The following is a 19,307-nucleotide window of genomic DNA, read 5'->3' on the forward strand; positions in this document are numbered from 1 at the left end:
CTTTTTGTTCCATTCTGCATTCTTGTCTGCATTTGGGTCCACTTTATGAAGTCACAACAATTAGTATGACTCTGGTTTAGAATAATCCTATAGAAATAAAATGGATTATTAGTTTTACCTAACTATAAAAGAGGTGGTGGTGGATAAAAAAAATAAAAATCAGGGAGAAACATGTTAGATGCATCGGACCTCACGGGCCAGGCTTCGCATCGGTGAGCCTTGGCTGCCCATGACCCTGATGCTGGTTCACCACTTTTAATAGATACTGACCACTGCAGACCGGGAAGACCCAACAAGAGCTGCAGTTTTTGAAATGCTCTAACCTACCTAAGTCACCTACCATTCACTGAGTGGCCTTTGTCAGACTCGCTCAAATCGATACACTTACCCGTTTTTGCTGCTTCTCATACATCAATTTTGAGGACAAACTGTTTGCTTGTCCACTAATATGTCCGGCCCTCTAACAGGTGCCAGGATGAAGAGATAATGAGTGTTATTCACTTCACCTGCCAGTGGTCATAATGTTATGCCTGATATGTGTATAGATTGCCACCCTCTGCAGTGTATTATGTTTGCAGACATTCATGAACATTTATACTTGATATGTGTGGTTTTTTTTGCCAATATTCTCATTCGATATTTTCTAATAAATGATATTTTCTTTTTTAGAAATAGAGTGCCTTGTTTTGTTTTGTTTTCATGACTGTACTTGCATCATTTAACATTTATTTATTTGATTTTACTAAAAAGTTCCTAACAGTGCACCGTATTATTTGAAAGAATACAGCAACATTTACTGTATACTTTCTTCTAAATATATGCAGCAAAACAAAGCACAATATAAACACCCAATAAATTGAACAAACCAGGGATGCCCTATTTAACCAGCTGAAGAGTTCTGTGTGAGATCGTGCTACATTTTGATTTTTATTATAAACTTTTCAAAAGCTATTTTACTCAAGAAGACTCCCAGACTCTGAAAATCAAAAATAGCACTGGCTCTCAGGATGTCAGCTATTGTTTCTCAGCTAAGCTTGATGTTTGACAAAGCTGCCCTTTGAAGTAGAATAAACCATGTATGCAAATTTCCAACACAATATGACATAATTCTATTAAAAGACGTATAAGCAGAATAATTTGACAAAAACAGAAAGGAAGATTGTTGAACTTGAAACACTTCATACCCCCTCCCCCACAAACCCCAGCCACCCACACACATATTTTCCTCATGACCACTGGCAAGAAATATCTTCTTATATCTGACTATTTTTCTGCTGTCAGATGAAAAGGAACTCTTGGCAGCACCGATGATTAAATTTTAATAAACCGAACTAAATAGCACATAGAGCAGTGAGCATTTGCTTTCCAGTGAGTCTGTGGATGTAAAAACTCCTTATCAAATATAAATAATAGTATGCTGCCATTAAGCCTCATGTATGATTTAGATGGATGTGCCTATTAAACAGTAGCTTAATGAAGTGTCTTTTCTTATTCTCCAAAAGGTTCGGCAATAAAACAAAATGAAGTTCCATTTCTTTTCGTTTAGTACAGTAAATTATTCAGTTAATTTCTCCCTCTTTCTTTTTCAAGAATCAAATGAGCTTTGGGTGGATCATTAAGGCAATGAGAAGTCTGTGTTGAGTCTGGGTCAGATTCACCCCAGGGATCATCCACACATTCATTGTGTTTCTCATAGATTGTTGTGTACTCGGTTGCATCAAGCAGCACGGTGACTCATTAGTGTTGCTGCATGTGCCAATTGCTCTGACGAACAAATTTCACCCTTCTGTCGATATGACTGATTGTTTGTGTCTTTATTTGTTTTTAACATTATTATGAATAGAATTGAACACGCTGATATGACTCTTTGAAAGACTGTTAAATCAAATTCCTCGTCATGAATAAAGTTTATTTTATTTTTAGTACTTTTACTATTGAAGGTTGCCTGGTAGCATAAGTTCAGGACAAGAGGCTAAAAAGACTACACACTTGTAGACCACTTTAACTAATCACAAAAGCAGCCAGGTCGCATCTTTAAACATAGGAGCACAGTTCTTTAATACAGATTTTTGGCTGCAAAAAACTGTCTGTAATATGTCTTGTTTGGCTCAAATACACATTTATTTATTAAAGCTTCAAGTCAGAGGTTCGTAAGAGTACTGTGAGCCAGGATTGCACAAGTAAATAGTATAAATGATCCATCGTGCATCACTGTCAGCCGTGAAGACATTCAACTAAATGCTATAAATTTATAGCGCATGCTATAGAACCGAGGCTGCCACGTGTTGTTTTATAAGGCATTTGATTTGTTTGATCTTCTGACTGTGTAAACAACAGATTTTCTGTCAGAATGTCTGTTTGAATTCCGCGATCTAGCTGTCTGCATGCAGGAAAGTTTGAATATCTAGCAGTTCTGAGCTTAATAATGAATGTGTCTTCTTCTTAATAAGTGAAAAGAAGTTTTGCTGGTCTAGAGCATTCAGCTGTGTTAACACAATGCCACAACCAGGTGTGGACGTCCCTGGTCCAAGAAACTGGAAAGAAATCAAGAGCTACATCTCAGACTCTCCTGCCCTCAAACTGATCTGTTAATAATAAAACAGAAAATGGAAAAGAGCTTTCTCATTCTCTAATTCTTATATGTCTAATAAAATCACTGTAAATGGTGTCCCCTTTGAATATGGGTTCAAGCAAAATCCAGCAGACACCCAAAGGAATTTAATTTTAACAAAAATTACAATGTGAAACTGATTCACGAATTCATTACCTGACACCGAAATCTATTTAGCAGAAAGCAAACAACATTACGAAAACAAACAGACAAAGCTTTATTGGAGGAAGTCATCTTCCCAGCAGCTTTAAGCACTTGTTCACAATGTCAGCGTTTTCCTAGGATAAATGGTAGCGAAGAAAATTAGCATTTTGCTTCTCAAGAACAGAGTGGTTAACTACATCTGTCAGAAACCAGACTGAGGGGAAGTTGAGAGCTTGATGTCGGCCTAACACGGATGCAGAGAATCATATTTCAGCTGATGAAAGGGAATGCTTTAATACCTGATGGTGCTAACTCTCTATAATTGACCCCTTATGGCAGCCCTCTGTACAAGAACGATCTCCAGTGAGCTGTAAGCGATAACTTTTCTGGAATTATATTTAGAACAGTGGAACTTAACTTGAGAGGAAAATCTGTATGTGTGTGAGTGAGTGAGTGAGTGAGAGGAAGAAAAAACTTTAAGGGCTTTTTAAGGACAAATTGTAAGAAGCCTTTGTGCCTGTCTGCAGTTGTCAAGAATTTGTGTGAACTTTAACCTTTGCAAGAAAAATATATACAGTTGTGATATGTTATATTTTTTAATGGAAAATTCTTTAATTAAGCACTTTACTGAATGATGTTAAAGTTGAAGGTGTTGCATAAGCACACTGTGTAAACACTATCTATATATACGATGAAATCTATATCTGGAAATAACAGACATAACATTAGATGGTCCGACTCTCAGTGCTTTCGGCCTTGCCAGTCGTCTCGGCAGTACCAACTTACTTCTGCCAGCAAGAACTTTTTCTCATAACAGTTAATGATTAAAAAAGAGAGATCTTGGCTGGCAGTGCAGCTCAACAAACTAATGAATCTACCAAATGTTCTCAGAGTGTGATGTTTTTCTTCACTTTATCAGCTAATATCCCGCCTAGGATGACATTTGACAAGTAATCACACTACGCAAGAATCAGAACTATCTTTTGTCTTTAAATATGTAGTCTCGGTATCCTAGTCAGCACTGATAGTGACAATAATACATTAATAAGTGTCAGGTAATCTCTTACAGATTGACGAAGCTGCAGATGTAAATGTCAGCTCAATCCTCCCTCGTTAGCACCCAACCCCGAGTTGAAAACAAGGTGAGAGGGCTCTTAACAGGTTATCAAACGATGATGAAGAAGACAAAAATAGGACAACTGTAAACAAGCCACCTCATTAAAGCACATGACAGAGAAGAAATAATAACTCTTTATAATTTCACCCCTGCCAAGCAACATGTTAATCAGCAAGGGTCTCTACCGGTTTGTGGTTGTCGGGGGAATTGTGCGTTGGTTATGTGCAATTACTTATTTGGCATTCAATAAGGCAGTGAAGCAATAAACTGGCTTTGTGTTAATCCAAGATTAATTCTCATGAATATTAGATCAAGGAGGGGGATTTCATGCTGGGGAGATAAAATAATAAAGTGCTCGCTCGAAATTCATCTCAACGATATATAAAAACTCATGAGAGGAGCTTTGTTTTTACGTGGGCGTTGCATGGATGCTCAGCAGGCTGTGATTATTGTTACACTGGTTGGTCTTACAGATTAAGTGTCTTTTTAAAATTCTGCTTGGTAGACAGAAGCATAATATTGATCTTGGCTGATTATGATGGTCAAACTCATTGATTAAAAATTCAAATTTTTTTTGTTGTAACAGAGAAAAGATGAGGAAATGATGTGAAAGAATAGGAAGACACAGACAGATAACATAGACTCCAAAGTGTGTTCTTTGACGCTGTTTGGTGATTTATTCTCTTTCCACTACGCTCCCAACCAAACGCATCACACTCACAGCCTCCTGCGCAAGATCATCATCACATAATTGGTTTTAAATCAAGAGGAAGAGCCTGCTGCCCAGCGGGGGCCAGGATCAATCATGGGAATCAATGACAAAACACTGTGATAATGCTTCCCAAATCGCATTTCTCAGCCAGGAGGAGGGCATGAGGAGCCCAACCCCCATGAGCCCGGGATAGCGAAGGGGTGCTTCTCTGTCACATGTCTTAATTGGTTTATGTATGATTTACTGAAGTGGATATTTATTGCGTTCCCATCTGCAGTATAATCCTATATAAAAACAAAAGGAAAGTGTGTTATGGTACAAGAAACACTGCTGTCATCATATACGAGAGTAATGTTAGTGGATGTAATAAAAACAGAGTACAAATCACAGTTAACGCTATGTGCTGCCACAGCTGCAAGTGTTCTCGTGGTAACACACCTGACCATATTTGCCACAAGACAAATTTTGCTCTTGTTAACAAAGATTAAATCGATAAGGTCAGCATAATACTAGACAAAATGAGACAACTCTGAATTAGACCAGCTGGCTTAGGGTTTACCTTCCACTGGACGTGCACGTGAAAGAGGAACGTATTGTGTTTGTGTGATGAAAATAATAAAGTTAAAAAGCATATATGACAGCTTCTGTTGCAAAAGCAGAAAAGAGGGGAGAGTTATTGCCTGACAAGCTGTGTTCGACCACCATTTTTCTTTTACAGTTGTAAATTGTAACAGAAGGAATAGTTTTGATCACATCTTTATATTTTGTAAGGAAAATGGGAAAGAGGTGCAGATGTTTATTAAAACGTGCAAAAATGCACAAAAATACAGTATATAAGGCAAAAGTAGAATTTGTGCAATTCTAACAAGCTTGAAAGTCAATATTTGGTATGACCACCTTTATTCTTTAACACAGGCTGAACTGTCTCAGGCAAGCTTTCTTGTATTTTGCTTTAAGCAGTATTCAGAAATAGTTCTCCAGGCTTCTATCCAGGAGTGCTTTTACTGCACTGGCAGTGTATTTGGGATCACTGTTGCACTGAAAAATGAAGCTGTTACCAATCAGAAGCTTTCCAGATTGTGTTGCATGGTAGTTTCAAATCCAAAGCTTTTCTACGTTCATAACAACACCACTGGCTGAAATGCAGCCCCAAACCATGACAGAACCTCCATCGTGTTCTACAGATAGCTATAGACACTCACTGTGGTACCTCTGTACCTTATTAATGCAATTTGCACTTCTCTCTTACACAAAAACAGACTTACTTTTACTGTTTTGAAATTAACATTGTAAATATATAAATTCCTGCATTAGCTAGCCCCTTACCGACACCTGTGGTACTTTTATTTAACTCTGTTGTTTATTTCTTTACTCTTTATCATGCTCAAACATTTCTCTCGTGGGATCAATAAAGAAGCTGTCTATCTCTTTCATGACCTCGACACATACTGACAAAAGTTTTAATCATAAATTCTGGATTTTGAGTCTAGATCGCTCTAGACCACTTGTGGGAAAACACTGCAAGAAACTGTAACTCCTCAAAAGCTTTAAGCTCTGTTTTTAACACATCAGACATGAAAACAAACAGACAATTATAAAACCTCACAGCAGCTATTCCTGCATTTAAATTAACCGAGAGGAATAAGCATGTTGTCTTATGTTAATGCTTAATAATCCTAATGATGCACACCTGTTCGTGCCATTACTGAATAAGCATGTAATCTGAAAACTGTAATCACTGCACACAGCATGAGGGTTTTCACGGAAATAACTCTGTATAGAAGATTTAAGAGAATAGCTTAAACAACTTGTGTTTCTTTACTTGTATGGTCCAAGTAGACTGATAGAGCACTAAAAGCAAAATGTGGGTAATTCACTATTTCACTCATGCCCTAGTCATGGTAGATACCTCTGCAGCACCTGCTCAACCTTACTCGTGTCTTCGTTGTCTCACAGTTTGCATGTTTGCTACCAGAAGAGTTACAAACTCTCCCCAAATGGCTTGGGCAAATCTCTGTGAGATCTACCCTGAACCTTTTCCAAGCTAAGCTATTCATGGTGCCCTTTAAAAAGAGTGCTCCGCCTCAACAAAAACAGCTTAGAAAGCAAAAGAAGTCAGTTTTGACATGAGGTGACATTAAATTTGTCCTTTATGTGGGTCAAAAACAACTTTAGGTCTGAGTTCACCAAATCGCACAGAAAAAAAAAAAACCTACAAAGAATCCAGGTGTATAATTTCATCTGTCCTTGTTCTGTCAGTGGTCCCAGCTGAGGATGTTACTGGTCAGCATGTCCTGTCCTAATTACTAGGCTAGAAGGAGTACCACAGGCCCAAATGCAGTAGGACTCTCCATGTGCTGGAGAAAAGGTCCCAGGCCACTGTGCAGAGCATACACACACAAACACACACACACACTAACTCTTACCATCTTGAGAGAATGGACTAATATATTCGAGAAGTATGGGCATGAGAAGTGTCTCCATAGGTGGACAAATGTATCTAAACGTGTACACACAGCCATACACAGACTCGCAAAGGCAGTTAGGCCCATATGCACAGGGACTGTGAATCCTTCCAGGTCATTAGCCCCTGGCTGTCAGGGTGAGCTGAGGAAACTGAGGTGACATGCTGTCTCCAGTTTTGCCAGATGTGCTACTGCCACAGCAGACAGACAGAAACACTCTTAAAGTCCCAAAGTTTGTTCTGACAGCACCATGCTCAAATGACATCATGTCTTACTTACTACTCTATTTAAACAGAAAAAGAGTAGTATGCATTAAAAACGGAATAAGCACTTCATTAAAGACAGTTATCACAGATTTATTTGAAAATATGTATTTAATCATTAATAAATTAATAAAATAGAGTGTCATGAGTTAAAAACTGAGTGCCACAGTTTAATTTTAGACTACGATAACTAAGTCATCACATTTTATTAAACCATGTTAGAGCCATTATCCACAAATAGAGAGCGCTGGGAACAGTGGCAAGCCTTCTCAGGTGTAGCCGGCCTACCAAAATTACTCCAGGAGCACATCAACGAGTCTTTCAGGAGTTAAGGTCAGAGTTCATCATTCAATGTTAAGAAAAAAAATGGTAAAATTTGCCAAAATTGATGATCCCCAAGACTTTTGGGGAAATTTTCTGTGGACTGATGAAACAAAAGCTGAACCCCATAAATTGTTTGTTTCAGCTTGTTAAGGGGGAACGCAAGACGAAGTTTACAAATTAGTTTCTCAGTTTTCAAAGTTTTAGCTCATTTAGTGTTGCTCACATCCTGTTTTTTTATTATTATTATTATTCTCAGAAACTCCTCACTGTTGATTTGGTTTTGGAAGCATAAAAGCCAACACTCTGTCAGTGTTTATGTACATTCACACCCTTCTGATCTTTTAATAGTTTTCAACAGCCAAACCTCAAAGCAATGTCAGTTCCACGAGGACAAACAACACTCCAAATCACACTTGTCATCTCCAAACAATTGCTACTGAAAAAACACTGGTAATCACAACTCAACACCTACAACATAACATTGGATAATTTGTTGTACTGTGGGAATGTGACCACACTGAAATGAACAAATGTGAGTGCAAAAACAAAGGATTTCCATAAACAATGGGAGAGGCGGTACTGCCTGGTTTGGTGCTTTTAAGGTGATTTTTTCATGTGTGTTTCACAAACTCCACCGTGCGTCTACTACAGGTTTGATGAGTGACATTAAAACCAAACAATCAGATCAGAATTTAAGCAATTACTCTCACAAACTATTAGAGATTGTGACAAAAATCTAAATAGGTGTAAGTAAAATGTATCAAAGGAGGGAAACGTTTCAAAGATTTAAGGGGCAAAAAATCAAAACCTATTGACTTCTATGATATTTGGAAGCCAGTGTGTTTCACATTTGAGTTACATTTTAATAAACTGTTGTTTTAATACAACATATTGAAGGAGCAGTGAGAACATGAGCCCTGATGGACATGTTTGCAGCTGCTGTCGGACAAGTTTTGTAATCAACAAACTGACAATAAATTTAGTTAAACCTGCAACAGTGTTGACATTGAACCAATACTACAGTGCATTCAGGGTGGAAAAAAGATAGAAAGAAGTTTGTGCACAAAATGTTGGCAAAGTCTTAGTGCAGGACAGTGTAGGAAATGAGAGGAGGCTGCATAGGGAAAACCAAGCTACTGGTGGGGGGAATTTGGCAAAGTTGTACTTTGGGCTTCATGCTGCTGCCTCTGCTCTGGAGCTAAGTTGGCTAGTGTGAAAGGAAGGACAGCCAAATCCCCTAACCCAGAACAAATATGTCCAGCTAACCATACTACACTGCAAAAAATGTCAACAAGTCATTTTATTTTAGATATAGAGCAGAATGAATAAAGAAAATTTAACTTAATAATTTAAGTTAATGCATTATAAGAAGAAAAATATTCATAGGTATTGTTTTGTAAACTGAAGTAATAGAATTGATATTTTTACAGATATACTTAATAGCCCAGGTCTAAATTTGAAAACTTTGAACCATTGACTGGCTGGCTGAATGGGCAGCTGATAAAGTTGAAACCTCAGAATGTACTGGATTGTCTCTAATTTCTATTTATTTTACCAAACATTTACTTACACATTACATGGGCAATTGTGATGCCTCTTTCTTTAAGCCCCACATGAGACATGCACAATTAAATATACTGGTTTTGTATCGGATCCAGAACATTTGGAATTAACATCTAATAATCTCCCGTGAGTCATTTTTTATAAAATCTGTCAATAAAACTGAGAAAAGTTCTCACACAGAACACAAACGACATCACAGCTAGATAAGCCTGGTATCAAAATGTAGATAAGAATTAGACATTTTATATGATATTTTATATTGACCAGGTACCCATTTCACATGACGTTATGGCTTTTTATATTGACTATATTGACTTTTTATATTTTTATAAAGCTTTTTTGTCCACCGAATTATCAGAAAATAGAAAGCATTCAAGGTACCAATGCTTGATTTTCAGTCTACATCATAGACATTAAAATGGTTTTTAATAATGAAAATATTAATGATGTTTTTTGTTGGTCAAAAAAATTCAAATTTTTCTGAAGAAAAGTGAGATTTTGGCTTTTTGATTGTGACACTTGGGAGTGGGTGTAAAATTGATTTGGTTGCAGTTCTCAGAGGTAGAATGTGATTTCCAGTCCTAAAAATTTCATCTGGTTATGTCCTGTGCTGAAAAATGACAGGGAAAAAATGAGTCAACTTAAAAAGCGCCCAATTTCAATCAATCCCTGTGTACTTCAAGGACCTGTAACTTGGACAAAGTTCCTGTCCAAAAAAAAATCATCACCTGATTGGGAGGCACTCAAATGGGTCACTGCGTTTTCCACTCAGTGGCGTGATCCATACATTTGTATTTTTTTTCTATTTCACGCTAAAGCAAAAAAAAATTAATACCAAAGAAAAGTGCAAAATCAGTTGTCCTATATGGAACTAAAACCATAGGCTGTTAGTTGTGGCAACATCTCCTGAGCCTTGATTTTCTGCCTTATATTGCATAAAGGTAACCAAAAACATGGAACACGCATCAACATTTTGAGAAAACTGCACAAACTTTCATGATTGCATTACACACCGAAGATTACAACCGTGCATCTCTAATCAACACTGTTTCTAATGTCTAGTAAAAACATTTTTCCGTGATGCATTTTGCCATATCCAGTGGCAGATACACACCGGCATGCATTGCTAAACTCGAGACAATGCTGACAATACTCCTTCCCACAAGTGGGACAAGTCCGCCTGCATCAATCTTACAGATATGTCTTAATGAATTCGAGAGGACAATTAATGTAAATGTGAGTTATTACTGGATGAAAGATTTACTGTTAAGGATTTATGAAGCCAGTAATCTTGTTCATGCTTCATCTGAACCAGGATTTTGACTCATAGCACTCAAAGTTAAGCTTTCTGTTTCACCACACTTTCAGGATGAATTGCATTTGGAATCAGTCACAGAACAATGAAAAGACTACTTGAAGTCGAAAATTACAAAGTAGTAAACTTTTAGACACATTACAGGTGCAAGTTTCACAGCTATCATCAAGTTCTATGTTTCCGTCTTAGCTGTGAACAGTGCCATCTGTGAATTATTATTAGTGTGTTGATGTTCGCTCAGTCCCAAGGCCGCAATTAGAATATTCCTGAGAAAGGCGTAATGACAGTAACAAACGGCTGCGGGTGTAAAAGAGCAACACCTTCAAAACTAGTGGTGTAACAAATTCTGTAAAAGTACAACGCACACTGGAAACACACACACACACAGTAGACAGGAAGGCAAAAAGCTGTTTTCACGGTGGTCACATGCACTTGGAAAAATGATGTTCTGAGCCCTTCCTAAAAAAAACCCACAGACACACAGATTCATAAACAGAGAAACAGTAACTTTATCCCCGACTACATCCCCACTTTCAAGCACACCTGCAGTACTAGACAAAGCGGGAAGGTGTGTCTTTCTCCCTGGTGTTTGTCAGGTCTAATTAAAGAGCATGCTGCTCACTAGAGGGGTTGATGACACATAAGGGTGTTTAATTAATATTCGAAAGCAGCAAAGCATTGAAGCATTGCAGAATGAGTCAGGCTGCTGGGAAAACAGGATTTCTGGTTTCAGTAGGGGAATGAAAAGTGAAGAAAATCTACAAGTATGCAGGAATGCAGACGGTGAAGGGAGCAGTGACTAGAGAGAAAGAAAGAAGAGAGATTGAATTAAATGAAAAACAAGCGAGGGGAGGGGAGAAAGGATGAAAGAAAAGAAATTGAGAGACAGTGTGTAAAATCACTCATGACCAGCAGCAGAGTAGAAGGAACTGTGCAGCGTGGCAAATGAATTGTTCTGCAGGAAGCATTTTCATTTGTGTGCACACGCAGCACAAAACTGCATGGGGGTTCTTTCTGTGTGTGTGTGTGTGTGTGTGTGTGTGTGTGTGTGTGTGTGTGTGTGTGTGTGTGTGTGTGTGTGTGTGTGTGTGTGTGTGTGGATATGCTGGCATGCATGCAGGTTACTACAGTCCATCTCTATTTACCAAGTACAAACCAACATGTGACAGCACAAGGAATAATTTCCTCCTACTGAATGTTTACTCAGTGCTTGAGCATGCTATTAATTTCCATTATTTGAATATTTTGAAAATCTTTATTGTACTGTGCATTATCTGAGAATGTTATTTAAGGCAGCAATTACATTTCCCTAAAAATAAACTGTAAATAGGGTTGATTATTTTCTGCATAAATCCACAGTTCATTATCACCAAAGCAGATGGATACATTGCCACATGAAACATGTGTATTCGGGGCAATTAATCCTGAAAACAAGCTACATTCAATATTTCATTATCATCATCATCATGAAGTCAATATTTAATTTAGTTGTTCACTTCTTTGGTTTTCTCTGAGTGCCTGAGAAACTTTATGGCATTTTTTTTCAGCCTAAACGAGACTCTCAGCAAAAGTCTATAATAGAGAGACGAGTCCTACACTAGTAGGAAAGCTATGCAGCTATTAACAGATCTGGCAATGCAGCCTCACCCCACACACTAAGTTACAAAGACTCCAAAAATATGCATCAGAATTAATTTCCAACAACACCTGCCTCGTAGTAAGAAAAGGCCACTTCTTAGCACTTTGCATCTGCATGTGAACACAACATCAGCCCAGTTTTCATGCTTAGTCCTTGCTACTGCAGTTTGGCTAAATTTTCTCTTGTCAGATAAAGTCAGTTTCCTCTTGTGGTCTTTGTAGTTATCAAAAGATGAAGACAAGTTATTGTTGCAGTATCAAAATATGTAGCCTTCCACAAGCCACAGACCTGGTTTTGTGTTGGTAAGACTGACTCCCGGGGGGAGAAATGAAGTTATTTTGACTAGAAAGACATCACAAAGCATTCTAAACACTGTGCTCTAGATATATTTTTTTTTTTCCTAATATTCAGTCTGGTATGTAGTGGAGAGTAAACTTAAACTCGAAAAGCACTTGGAGAGTTCACTTCTTAATCAAAGCTGATGCCCTGTCTCAGAGTTTGAATGAAATTGATCCAGACCATAATAGGATTTTTTGTTTGCCCATTTTCCACCTTTCCACCAAGTTTTATTAAATTCTGTTGTAGTTTTTGCATATTATTACTGACAGACAGAAACACACCTTTTCAGAGGAGCTGCCTGAAAGAAAGTCTGATAGGAATGCACAAACATAGAGCAAGTGTTTATAGCTGCAGTGTTTTGTTCTGCTAAACCTTGTTTCCGTTTACCCTCAGGCCTTTAACCCTTTCCACGTTGTACTGGGACCATTGCAATTTTTACAAGATTGCATAGTGTATTTGTTTAAGAGGCCACCTAAAACTATTACTGTGGTTAATATGGATGCATCGATGCATCATTGCTGTTTTGTACCATGAGTATTGGCATACTGGCTTGATCCCACTGCACATATAGTGAATCACAGGTAAATTTAAAACTACTGCAGCCACTGATGGATTGTTTCATTGCCTGATCGATTCATCGTCTTGGGAAAATAAATACATTTTTCATAGTCATAATCGCTGTTAGTGCATGGTAGCGAGTCCTGTAATTGATGCCATCTTGCATGACATCAGTGGCTTTTCACTCAATTCATAGTATCTAACCTATTAATCTGCTGGGACTTCTGCATAAAGCCAAGCAGAGACAATGACAACCCACCCCCAGCGAGCAGCACAACACATACTGTACACTTTTATATATGCTGACAGCCTCCTGCAACTTCCATCAGTCTTCCTAGACAGCTTCACCTTCCTGCACTCCTTCCTGGCAGAACTGTAAAATATTATTTCTAAATGTTCACCATTAGCCAGCAATAACAATTAATAAAGTTTTCTTGGAATCATTCTTGTAGTAAAAATAACACTAAAACACAATAAAAACACAGTAATACAAAGTAAAACTAATATGCTCCCCGTCTGTGTTATATGGGCCAATATTATTGCTATAGAAGTTTAAGAAGTTAAGAGAAGTTCTGCAGTTATGAATGATTGTGTTGCAGTTCTGAGAGGACCGTGTATCTTTTAATAAACAGCTCTTAATGAGCTACCAATAATTAAGTAAGCACTAAGTATGAGCTAGCATTAGCATGTCTGGAAACTAAGTTAAAACTCTGTTTCCACACAACAGATTTGCAGATTGTAACTGATCTCAGAACAATGAAAGCAGAGGCAGTGGCATCTCATCTAAGACACTGATTTTCCGTTTTCCACCGAAGACCAGAGGTTTCTCCACAATGCACATGCACCAATGACCAGAAAAGACTCCTCACAGATTTCAGTGGCTCCTAGTCAAGCTGAATTAATCCTGCTTCTAGAGACAGTAGCTAAGTGTGACCACAAGATGGCAGAAATTTTAAAGGATGGATGAAAACTGAAGAGAATGACAGACTTTAACTGATATCTATTTTTTGGATTTCACTGGACAAGTGCTGCTTGTTTTGCTTGCCCTGAAGGAACTCCGGTGATCTAAACCCAGTGTTATCAATACTGTGCAGCTCTCACTCTACTTTGCTGGTACAGCTTTCCAAGTCCCAAAAAATATGAAAGGATATAAAGCCGACAGCCTGCTCACAAATAGCAGTACAGGGAAGATATAAAAGCCCATACTTCAATGGGCAAAAACCCATATATTGATGGGTTTTTGCCCATTGAAGTATATTTATCAAACTGTTTTCTCATACTTTCAGTCTGAACTATTTTGGAGCAAGTGCACGAGACAGGCTATTATTTGCCTTGTTCTCCATGAGGCATGCAGTGGAAACAAACTTTCAGGATGCCATTCACTCTATAATTTAAACTTTTGATTGCACAGAAATAAAAACTTGCCTGTTTGCTTGTTTGATGGGGTGGTAAGTATTAGACTGTTTTTGGAAATTCTATGAGTATAAGTGTCTCTTACTCATAGAGCTCAAGGTTGCCGGCCTTGCAGTTGTGGAGCTATCACTCACTGAATTTGTGGTGATTAAATGATGAAGAGGACCTTCATTAACTTTGGCTTTGTGTTTGTTCCCATTTTCTCCATCTTTCTGTAGCTCAAGAATTACAGTGTACCTGCTAATAGGGTGCTAATAAGGGTCCTCAATTATATGCATATTGCACAAGAAACACAAAATGTTCTACACTTATATGTGGACTATTCACTATACATCCACACAAAGTCTTTAAAGTTTGTCATGCGTAAATTAGCTTACACACAAACAAACACACACTTGGCAGCTTTGCCAGGAGGCTTTGAGTCGCTCCATCCTTCTGTATAGCTTTATTTGTTTTGTCATGAAAGCAAATTTTTGAAAATTGACACTTGCCGTAACGAGCATCTGTTTTCGCCATCTGTGAGCTATGCAAATTAAGCCAATGAATATTCAGACAGGACTCAGTTTAGAGGCACAAGTCCTCAGGCTTGCTTACAGTTGGTGGAGAGAATCATGTGGACCATCGGGATGAGGGGAGGAGGGAGTAAATCTTGCTACCTCTGCTCTCCACCTCCCCATCCTTTCTTTTTCAGTTTAAGCGGGCATATGTTAAATGAAAGCTCCGCTAATTTAGAACAATTTATGAGCTGACAGACATGTCTGCTTTATTCATCCACTCCCTTGGACATCTGATCTACCTGGAGAAAACCACTTTGACTGTTTTGCCCAACTGTCGTCTGCCACTCTTCATCTTCTCTTCATCATCTTCTATTTAATTCTTTACTCTCCAACTATCCTCTCCTCATCTGATCAATCCATCTTCCTTGAGTCTGCTCCTTCATTTTATCTTCCTTGCCTCTAGTCTGATGTTTTGCTTGCTTTAATTTTCTATAACTTCTTTCTTTCCACTGTTGTTATCGCCTCTTGTTCCCTTTTTTCCGTGTCTCTTCCTCTTTCTCTTACCGTTCCACTTCATTTCCATTTTTACACCTCTCCTCCTCACTTTCTCCCTACAGCGAGGGCATTCGATGAATAATTCAGAAGCGTTGCAGGATGATAATGGGAAATTAGAGGTGAGATTGTGTGTAGCTTGTGCGCATGTGTGTGTGTTAGATTAGTTGATTCATTCTGGCCAGGAGGCAACTGTAAGGGGCTCTTTATCCATATAAATTATGTCAATAAACTGACGCTTCTGTTTAAAGTTTCAAAGTGAAGACGAGTGACAGGCAATTTAGTAATCTCAGAATGATGAAGTAATGATTACCCTTCAATGTTATATCAACATTATCGCCAGCCACTATTAGAGCTATCAGTCAAAGCTTATTGGTGGGAAAATTTTGCAAAAAAACAGAAAACCCTTTGCTGTTCCCTGGCCACAGTTAGCTCACTGTATGGCATGAATTTAGGACAGCTTTTTTTTATAGTGTAAAGCATAAATATAAACTTAAATAACACAATGGGAGAATAAAGTAGTTAACAGTTCCAGTCAGTGATTAAAACAATGCAACTCAGACTAGCTAGCAGACATCTAGTGGTCATGTAAAGAAGTTCAGGTAGAATCTACATCGGCAAGCCAGGAAAATTGAGCTTTTTAGCATGTTTGTGTTGTTAAAAGATCTAATATTAACCAAAAAAACCAAAATGTGCAGGGGAGGGAAAAAATGGTGAAGCGGTCGGCAGCTATTGCGGTAGTAAAGATACAGACTTTACATTTATTTGTATTACACAAAAGAACAAAAGTTAAGTAGAAAAGGTTAAAACTGAGTGAATGCCATTCCCAGCTCAGCAGACAGAACCTGATCTTTAACACTGATTTCGTTAGCTGCTGAAGATCAGCCTCTGTCTGCTGAGCTGGGGTTAGGGTTCATTCAGTTTCAACTTAAACTCAGCTTTAATACCGTACCGCGATGATCTTCTTTGGGCCAGTCAGCTCGTTAGAAACTTTGTGTCCATACTTAAACACTGAAAGAATGATTGTATACGTCCTCATTATTGTCAGTGTGTGGGAGTGTAGTCTGCAGTTTATGGTATTAACTGGTAATTATGTGAAAATGCATTTCAGGTCATGTTACGCAAACATAATCTAATAAGTAGTGTAACAAATTACTTTCTCTGGGGATTAATTAAGCAACATAATCCAATACTAATGATATATTTTTTAAAAGGAAAGGAGAGGAAAGAGGGAAACACAGGGAAAGGAGCATTAACTCGGAAAGATGGGACTGAAAAGCATATCAAGCTTTAAGGTCGTGTAGATTATGATTCTGCACTTCCTCTGTCCTCTGTGTTTTTGATCTTCTTACAAACTAGAAACAGATCTTTCTCATCATTCCCTGTTTAACAGAGTGATACAACAAGATGTAAATGAGGGAAAAAACTTCTCACTAGGAAATGTAGGAGGTAAACTACTAGAATTATGTTTGGATTTAATAACAAGCGATAACAGGAATCCAACTGATAGCATTTGAAAGGTGCGTTAGCAGGCTAGTGGCAGCCTAAAGGTAGTAAGTTGCTATTTGGCTTTTCTTAAACACAGCTAAACATCATCCACATATCAGATTTTTGTTACTTTTTGCTGTGCAAGTATAAACCAAGCATATAAATGGAAGTATTATCAGACCAGCTGTCTGGTTCAGTCAGATCAGACTGAGCAAAGCAAAGCAAACGGTCAGTTTATAAACAGAACTGAATGTTCCTCACTCATGATAGAAATAAATGGGAAATACATTCTTTTATAACTGTGGCAATAAGTGGTCACATCACTGTTTTCTGTGCCAGTTGCAAGACAAAATAAAATGAAAAGTAACCAAGTATAATACAATTATTATGCTTTAACAAATGTGCATGTGTTATATATGTACAGCTCTGACATTTTTCATAAAACAAATGTTCGTTACAGGTTATATTTTGACCTATGGCCAGCGCCTTCTACTGTTTGCCCTGTAGCACTCAACCTTGAAATGAATAAAAAGAGAAGGAAATTCAGTCAAATTTGACTTCTAGGACCTTGCTTTTACATCAACATGTTAGTTCAGCACCCACTGTTGACCCCATCTCTACAAAACAGCTGCTGGCCTGGAAGCAAAGTGAAGTTTTGTGCTATAAGAAGTCCTCCACACGTCACAGTAAATGCAGTCTTTTTGTAAAAAGTTGATGTGATCTGAAAAAAAACCCAGAAGAAAACACTAACATGCTAAAGTGTATATTAAAGTATAATAAATAGTACTGAAAATCCCCTCTTATAAAATGATGGCCCTGGATCTGTGGCTATTCTTGAATCTACGGGCGTTTACTTACATAATGAGGGCTTTTCTCTTTTGACTCATTTGTGCCTCGTTGTCTTCTATGGCCTCTATCCTCTTGCGTGTGACCTGGAAATCAGTCTCAGTACTTCATGCTGGATGTCTGAATTCCTAAAATTGACATCACTTTAAAACGAGTCTCCAAGGCAAGGACATCTCTTTGTTAAATGCCTGTTGAGTCAACTCCTCTCTCCTTGTGTCTCTTCTGCATCTCTTCCGGTGGGAGTGTTTAATGTGAGGAGATGAGGATGTGCAATTTGGGAAAGGAGGAAAAGCTGGTCTGTTTTACTGCAAGTCTGGACCAGTTAAATCTGCGATGTCAGCAATGAACTGAAGCAACTGCATCCTTTATCTGACAGGAGAAATCTATTTCAGTTAGGCTGTCGAGAATGTGAAGTATTATTTCTTAATGGCTGTTCTAAAGTGTTTTAATTGTGCATGCACACCCAGTGTCTTTGCTACTCTGCTCCTGCATTATCCCCGTCCTTAGAGGTGACAACAGAAAGCATCTCTATCTGTCTTTTCCCTCTGAATGGAAGATAAGTTTACTCTACGGGTTGCCTTTGAGTGCTGTGGGCAAGCTCATTCACTCTCCTTCAGGGCTTCATTTAGCTAACTTACAGTCTAATCCGTGCAAATCCATCCAGCTGGAGGTGAACGGCAGAGCAAGCAGCTGTCAGCTGCAAACTGGCCTCCATCCTGCCGAATCCTGGAGTAGCAGCAGCAGCGCTGACAGAGAGGGACTGTCAGAAAAATTGACCAGGGGGGTACTGTTACACTAAAAGGCATCTTCTTCTCTCTTCTTCTCTTCTGTGCGCATTTGTGTGGCTGAAGATGGATGAAATTTGGGGATGAAGATTGAAGACAGAGAGAGGAGATATTTTTCCAGGGTTGATAGAAAGCAATGAGAAATTCACCAAATATCCAAAAGCTGTGATCAAGCTAATCAGTGGTGTTGCACTGGGCTGACATTAGCCTATTAATGATTCAATTATTGCAAAAGTCATTTTAATAGCACTCATCAGCTGAAATGTTAATTTTTGCACCACTGCATCTGAAACCAAATCAGAAAATCTCGACTTTAAACAACTGCTTGACAGTGTGTGAGTGTGCTTCATGCACAAAGGTAATAGTAGTAGTACTTGGGGGTGTCTTTGATCTTTTCATAATATCATGAAAAGCAATACAGCTATGTCTGATGTATTTCAAGGAACATCCTTTAAATAAGCGAATACACTAAAGACACAACCAGGATGTAAATTCAAAAGCAACGTTTCTATCAGCTTAAACACACAAGTGTTTGTGTGCAGTTTGTCACACAGTGTGTTGCTAGCTAAAGGTCTAGCTGCTGTATTTCACAGGGAGACAAACAGATGACTTCACTCAGAGGAAGAGGAAGAGAAGAGATGAGGTTTAAAGGTAGGAACCGCTCAATGACACTTGA

This window comes from Rhamphochromis sp. 'chilingali' (assembly GCF_963969265.1).
Source record: "Rhamphochromis sp. 'chilingali' genome assembly, chromosome: 19".
Taxonomy (NCBI): domain Eukaryota; kingdom Metazoa; phylum Chordata; class Actinopteri; order Cichliformes; family Cichlidae; genus Rhamphochromis; species Rhamphochromis sp. 'chilingali'.